General features: G+C 38.3%; 1 long non-coding RNA gene across 2 annotated transcripts; it reads right to left on the reverse strand.

Moving 5' to 3' along the window:
• Window positions 1-5,474: 5,474 nt before the first annotated feature.
• Window positions 5,475-6,961, reverse strand: LOC131241477 (uncharacterized). 2 transcript variants are annotated; one of them, XR_009169112.1, is made up of 4 exons: window positions 6,759-6,961; window positions 6,589-6,652; window positions 5,950-6,371; window positions 5,475-5,866 (listed from the first exon to the last, which is right to left on the reverse strand). It is a non-coding gene; the product is annotated as an uncharacterized LOC131241477 (long non-coding RNA). The 2 variants fall into 2 exon arrangements; XR_009169079.1 differs by having other exon boundaries at window positions 5,475-5,855; window positions 6,759-6,939.
• Window positions 6,962-8,030: the final 1,069 nt, after the last annotated feature.

Consider the following 8,030-nt stretch of genomic DNA (forward strand, 5'->3'; position numbering starts at 1 on the left):
GATGAAGAATCTGCAAACAAGAAAATGAAAGAATAAGTACAGAGCATGAAATACATCGAACATCTTCTAAATTACATGAGAAAAAGAAGAGGAAGATGATTGAATCTACACCCACCCAAATTGATTTACATACACTGATAATGCATTTTGGAAATTGAAACAGGGAATTTTCCAGTGCTCCTAGAGCACTAGAAATTAAAGAGTGCTCCTAGATGCATGGGGATGCACGGGCAATCCAAATGGTTGATTTGTAGTTAGATTACTTGGTATAGGATGGTATCATTCATTCTTCTCAATGACTGAGTTGTAAGTGCATGTCAGATGTACAAGCATTCTTATTTTGGGTTTTAAGATTACAGAAGGCGAAAGCAACCAAAAAGGCAACCGTAGTGAAACCACATGCAGAAAATTATCTGCAAAGGGGTTGGTTTAAATGACGAACATGCATCGTGCTCTCTTCTCTGAGCACAAATACAAGAAAGGCCTCTTTCAAGCCATGCTGCTGATCCTGCCACAACCTTAGCTGTAGCAATAAAAGGTTGGCAGGAAAGAAATTTCGAGTTTTCAAATTGGAAAATGGCCATCAAACAATTAGCTATCTGCAGTGAAAAACAAAGATCTTCTAAAGACCACAACAAAAATTCATTCTGTAAGTTCATTTATAACATATCTCCAGTATGATATGATAAACCTATAGAGATCAATAGAAAAATAGAAACAGGAAAAATAAGAAAACAAAACCCAACAGTACAATTACACAAATTTCCATGCAAAAAAGAAACTAAGAACATTACAGAATTGCCAACAAGAAACACTTCATATTTCCTACATTACATATTAAGACTTGTGAAGCTGAATGAACCTTTTAAAAAAAGGTGAAAAAAAAAAAGAGCTAATAATCTATTTCACAAATGCAAAAACCCAATCATTTAAATGGATTTTGAAATCAATACAAGTTATAAAAACAAAGAACAAGTTTAAAAAAGAAAACTTACCCTTTTCAGAAAATAGAAAATCAAGGCCACACATCAAGACCCAATCATTGAAGTGGAAAGAAAAAAGAAGAAAGAAATCGACTTGAACTTGGCTAGAGCTGGCCTAAGTCGTCATCACCATTGAAGCCTTATGGGGCCGGCTTCTTTTCTCAAGTCCAAATTGAAATTGACGGATTTAGAATTCAGAACCAAGAAATCCCTGATATGAATGCCAACTGGTTTTCAATCTGGATATTTCCGCTTCACTAGACTAATAAATGCAGTTCATTACTAAGTGCTCCAAATGCACCCTTGAGTTGCATAGATATCTTGACATCTTGGTCCAAATTCAAAATGGTACTCCTGAGTGCATTTGGATGCACTATCACATTGAATTACAATTATTAAATTTTGAGTCCCATGTCAGCATTCAATTCAAGTTGCTTGGCCATCTGAAGGCAGCCCTGTTTTAAATCATCAAGGAAGGAAGAGTGTTAAGATTCTAGGGAATAAAGGTACCTTCATGGTCAACCCAAGAACCCAGGTTATTCCAAGACAAATTTGGAGGTTTTGAATTTGCAACATAACCATTTCAACCTTGTACCAGCTGATAATGCCTGAGATGCACGCTCACTCCCTGCTAGATCAACAAAATTCTGTACCTCCCTGCTAGAACAACAAAATTCTATACTGAAAGAAGCAAAAGAAAACCATTTATTATGTTTTTCCACTCTCTTTATGGGTAGTATTTTTCACACATGGCATGTTCATATTGTTTTGAGACTTTTTCAGCACATTATCCACATTAAAGTACAGGTGGGATCCACATTTCCTTAACATGAGCCATTGATTTGGCAGGCCTGGTTATTGGACTCACCATGCCTCATTATATTCTTTTGATTATATTCTTTATCAAAAGATAATGGCCATCTGATGGAAAATGGACAATTATAAGTAACCAATTGCCTACATTTCACGGGTGAGTCCCAATCAGACAGTATCACCCCCAAGGGGTGCCTTGGGCCTAGTGTCAAACCAATGACCTACACCACGGGGATTATTTGAACAATTTGGATCGTGAAGATGTGCAGTCTGCATAATTAGCTTTTTCTGCCAAGCAAATGATCAATCAAAGAATAGTATATTTCCTCTGGGTAATGTGTACAGGGAAGCAAATGATTCGAGCAACCTCTTGCAAAAGTAAAAATTCCTAGAGTCAATAGCAATAAGGTTGGTATTCCACTATTGAAATCCTGTGTCATGATTATACTTTTATGTTCTCTCACTTCCATCAATGAAAGCTATTAATGATTTAAAAGAAGTAGAATTGAAAGTGAAGTTGCAAGTAAAAAGCACAATTCATATACACACCTGTCGATGTAGATAATTTAGCTCGACGACATCATTGTCAACAATACCTAAGCGGCCTGAGAAGAGAAAATACATAATCAGTCTAAACAAATGCAGCATAAAGCAAAATACTATAGTTACTGAAACAACAATAAAGAGCAAGTACCAAAATACTGTAGTTACTGTAATTGATGAAAGTTAATTCATGGATAAGCAAAAGCATTAATCAATCTAAACAAATGCAGCATAAAGCCAAAGATCCTGACATTTAAATCAAGACATGATTATCATGCTATTGAATGTTCAGCAGAAAAAGTTCTTGAATTTACATCAGAAGAATGGTCTGATGCCTTCACCTAAAATTAGCAAAAGTTGACTAAGAAATTGAATGGGCTGTGTAATCACATTGTTGCAAAGAACAACAAAATTAATCTAGAACTCTTAACAGAAGCTTGGATACTGTATGGATATACCAAATAGCAAGTGAAAACATATAGGCATCTGCTTCAGTTTTGATTTGGGGAAGGCAACTAAATGTCAATATGCACAACAGTAACACCGTCCATGTCTTGATTTTCACCCCAAATCAAGGGTTGATTTATCTCACTTTGGATTTGAAAGGAAATCAAACGCCCACATAAAAAGTCCTGGTTGTGAACTTGTTTCTCCCTGGTGTTATTTGAGAAAGATGCAGACCAAATTGCTCATGCATCGAATCTATTTAGACAGTAACAAACCCTGGCCGCAAGTTCCAAATTTGTATATCTGCCATGTTCATGAAGCTATCATTCGAAAACCGAATCTCATATTGAAAAAACTAAAGAAACATTTTATATATAAAAAAAAAAAAAAGACGACTTACCAAGAATCTGAAGATTCTAATTCATGGGTACAAGCATCTGCACATCGCTGCAACCATCAAGGTGTCTCTCCATACAAAACCACTCGCAACTTCAACCCCCCATTTCTGTAGAATGATTCAAGCATACTCCCATTGTCCTCAAGTTCAAAAGAAGAGGTGTCATGGATTCGGGATTTCGACTGCATCTTGTCTTCACGTTTTCCACAAGAAGAATCTGCAAAGATGAGGCACAAATTTGCTTCCCTTCTTATTACTTTGCTGGATTTTACCTGGAAATCGCTGCAATCAATGCAGAAAATTCAGTGGCTGAGACGCCAAACTAACGAAGGTCTGTTGAAGTTTGATAATCTAAAGACACCACATTTCTTCCAGATCTCCAATCCTCTGCCAACCGCCTTCGCAGAAACCTGATCTTACAGAGATAAAACAATTTCCAGCCATCGGAGAGCGGCTTTCCACTCGGACAGAGAATATCCAATCGAGGATATTCCAGCTGTGCGATGTGGAAATCTATGATTTTTGAGGCAGGTTTATGACGATAGAGGTTGAAAATCGATTGAAAATTAGGGTTTCTGGTAAAAGAATAGGGAGATTTGGGAGCAGTTTTCCTGAGACGGGGAACGGGAATCTCTCTCTCTCTCTCTCTCTCTCTCTCTCTCTCTCTCTCTCTCTCTCCATGGTGAGACGAATCATGTGATTGGGCAAGCGACCAGAAGATATGAGATCTATCAGAGAGGGTGACTAAGAGAGGAGAAGAAATTGACCGGAAGAAGTGAAAAGAAAAACGAGAAAGAGGAAATCGGCCATGACCAAATGGGAAGAAAAACTAGAGAGAAGAAATCGCAATGGCGAAATGAGAGAGAGAGTATAGGGTTTGCAGCGAGTTTTAGTACCACTTAGGAGCAGTTTCAAACTGTTTTTAATTGAAACGTTTCTTGGCTGTTTCTAAACAAGAACCGTAGCCGTTTCTGATCCAAAGTTTTGGTGTAGTGCATTCCAAATCTCACCTTCCTTTCTTCTTCCATATAAACACATGTATTGGATTGAAATATCAGAAAGCAACAAGCTGGAATTTGAGCAGTCAACATTTATTTCTCAAACTAGCTATGAAAGCCATTTAGAGGGTGGCATACAAGGTTAATCCAATACATGCCAATATGCCTCAATGTTGGAGCACAATGATCCATGCACTGACATGGAATTAGAAACTGTGTCACTGGCAAGCCCCACTTATTCCAAAATATATCATCTTCATGATAAGTTAGATTGGAAGTGGCCATGGATTTTTTGAAGATATGATCACATTTTCAGCCCCCAAACTTCTGACTCATTAAACAACTCCAGAAATGCCAGGCTTTGTGACACATGCAACCAATGAATAATAGGAAATAAATAACAAAGACCAATGAAATGAGGCATACTGGCATTTCATTAGTTTAATCTCTGCCACATGTTTATCTAACCACTGATCAAACATCAAACATTTACATGCAAAATGGTTTAAAAAGTATACCATGCAAAATGGATTTAAAAAATTTGAGATATCATCTGCTGGAAACCAGTCATAGTGTATGGTCATAAACTTCCAAGCATGAGCAAGGATGACCACACTACCAATCAGCAATTGGAGGTGATGGTTTTGGAGAGCTTAGGCCACTTCAAGCATTGGCAATCCAGCATGCTAAGAGCCCGAATCTATTGATCCATTATCAAATCAAATGGCTAAATAAATGGTTGCAAGACTAATATTCTTCTGAGATTTATATGTAAATGCCTACATTGACTCACAATCACTACAAGAAAAGGGGGCTTTAGCCTCGGTTCAAAACCGTGGCTAAAAAGGTTAAAAATTGAGGTTAAAACCTTTAGCCTCAGTTTTGCCTCAATTATCCAAACTGAGGTTGAAACCCCCGTGGCTAAAGGCTTTAGCCTTAGTTTTAGCTACCCAGGCTAAAATGACTTTTATAGCCTCGGTTCTTCAAGTGAAGCTAAAAGAACCTTTTTAGCATCAGTTTTCTCGAAATGAGGCTAAATCAAAATTTTAGCCTCCATTGTTTCCAACTGAGACTAAATCCAAATTTTAGCCTCAGTTGCCTCCAATTGAAGCTAAATCTATTTTTAACCTCGGTTCTCAACAACCGAGGCTAAAGCCTTTAGCCACGGGAGTTGTAGTCTCAGTTTAGGTAACTGAGGCAAAACTGAGACTAAAGATATATTTAGCCTTTGTTGGCATCAACTGAGGCTAAATTCAATTTTTAACATCATTTATCAATAACCAATGCTAAATCTAGTTTCTATCAACAAAAGCTAACAATATTATAATCAACCAATGATTGAACCTGTGCATGCTTCACCCATTTAACATCCATCAAGACAACAATCAGCACAATACCAACAAAACAATTAATGGTCTATTTAAAGTTTTCAAAACAAACAAACTGCCACAGCCTTCCACATGAACTGTTTCGGTAAGGTCCCCTTCTACATGACTATTTTCTCTCGGATCGGATCAATCGGTGGGTTTGTAACCTGAGCAAACATCTGCTTGAAATACTCAAATGTAAGTTTCTCTCTGTTGGACATCACAGCCAAAGGAGCATCATTTCCCATTGAGCCAAGAGCCTCAGTACCATCTTTTGCCATGGGCAACAACAGCATCTCCAGGCCTTCTACAGTGTATCTGAATAAGGAAACTCAATGATTTATTACATTTTTCATAGACGAGCAAGAAAATAGCACAGAAAAAGGTCTGAAACTACTTACCCAAAAGCCTTACAGTATACTCCGCAACGAGTCTGGCGAATGAAGATGATTTGTTTTCCAACAGTTTCGTTGGAGAGTCATATTCTGCAATAATGCCCGTTCAGGGAGGGAAAAATAATAATCAAGTGCTTTGAAAAGGATATAAAGATGGAAGAAGAAAGCTGGATTGTTAAGTTGCTAACCCTTATCAAGAAGCAAGACCATGTTGCTACTGAGAACGGATGTTATCCTATGTGCTAATGTGATGATTGTACAGCCCGAAAACTGTTGCCTTAACGTTTGCTGAATTAGGCTGTCAGTTGCAGTATCGACTGAAGCGGTTGCTTCATCGAGTACTAAGACCTTGCTTCTCTTCAATATCACTCGTCCCAGACATACCAGCTGCCTCTGACCCATGCTCCAGTTCTCTCTATTTTCAGTCACTGACTTTCATATCAGGCATTAGACTCCAAGAACTGATGCAAACACTGCTACAGGTTTCGAAAGGCATCTCAAAACTACTGCGTCCACATAGAAACTCCATCACATCATGCTTACTTCAGCAGAAGCACAGGAACTACAGCACCTGCTAAAAAACTAAATGAAATCCTAAAGAATTTGAATTTAAAGAAGAAGAAGAAGAAGAAGAAGAAGTTAAACCTGCTGAGTCAAGCTTTCCTTCCCTTCTCCTAACTGTGTCCCCTACTTGGCACCGATCTAGAGCCTAAAATAGGAAAGAATTGCACATTAGCAAATCACTGCGTACTGGAATCCATGGATAAAAGAAAATATAAATATTTTTAGCAATGCAGATGGTAAAACAAACACACCTCCCAAATCTGTTCATATTTATACTCTTCAAGAGGGTCAAGGTTGCTTCACACAGTCCCTTCAAAAATAGTTGGGTCTTGTGGTTAATTGTCCTGCATCATTTTGATTGGCACTCATGGAACTCTATGAAGCAAGCCCATCACTCTCCAAACCAGGCACCTGCAAACTTCGCCAACCAAAAATTGCTTTGATTGGACAATCCTAACCATCTAAAAAATGGACCCATTTTTCACTGAATGGGAGCTATATATATATATATATATCCTTTGGCCTGTTGATGTTCATTTATATGCTACCAATTAAAGGGCAAACATTGTGATTTTTGGACCATGGCCCATTCACTATTGGAAAATACTAAATGAACAGTTTCGATATCGTCCGTGTATACCAAAATGCCAAGAAAATATATACAAGGCATTCCTAGTTTGAATATCTAGAGGAAAGATCATATACAACCATAGCGTGCTAAGTTATCATGCTCCTCATTTTCCCCCCCAACGAAGTTTCACATGCGTAGACATCCTGGGTGTCTAGAGGAAAGATCATATACAACCATAGCGTGCTAAGTTATCATGCTCCTCATTTTCCCCCCCAACGAAGTTTCACATGCGTAGACATCCTGGGTGTCCAAAAGTTGGGCCTTCCATGAAGACCACCAAATGCAAAAATCATGCCAGTCCACTCATCAGGCAGGCCACACAATAAGAGTGGTTGACAATCCGACCCAATGTATAGGTTTGACCCACCTGATGTTTGGTTTGGCCTGATTTGCATGCTAGGTGATCTTCATGGCGGGACCCAGCTTTTGCACAGTTCGAATGTCCTGTGAATGTGACATGTTGGAGAAGATGAAGCTTGCTAACTTAGCATGCTGTGGGTTGTCAATGATCATTCCTCGTTACTATGAAGGGAGGAGTTTCCATACCGTCAGTGGTTCTCCCATGTAAAAATGCCAGGTTTCAGCGCATGAGATGCGATGAAGGTGTGAGACACTCCCTGATGGAAGAAGGAAGTAGATAGATGTGCTGATGGGGCGGTCCACCTTATCTGCAGAGGCTTCAGTTAGAGGGTCCAATGAAAGGAGAAAAGGAAAAAAATAAAAAATAAAAGGATTCACAAAGCATTGTTTCAGAAAACCAAATTGGAATTTAAAATTCTTTAGAGAACTCGCATCGAATCAATTCATAAATTGTGTTTGGTTGCACCGAATATCATGATACTTGATGCAACCAAATGCACATCTTTCATATCTTTTAAAAAATAAGAAACAT

The sequence above is a fragment of the Magnolia sinica genome, chromosome 1 (assembly GCF_029962835.1).
Source record: "Magnolia sinica isolate HGM2019 chromosome 1, MsV1, whole genome shotgun sequence".
Classification (NCBI taxonomy): Eukaryota; Viridiplantae; Streptophyta; class Magnoliopsida; order Magnoliales; family Magnoliaceae; genus Magnolia; species Magnolia sinica.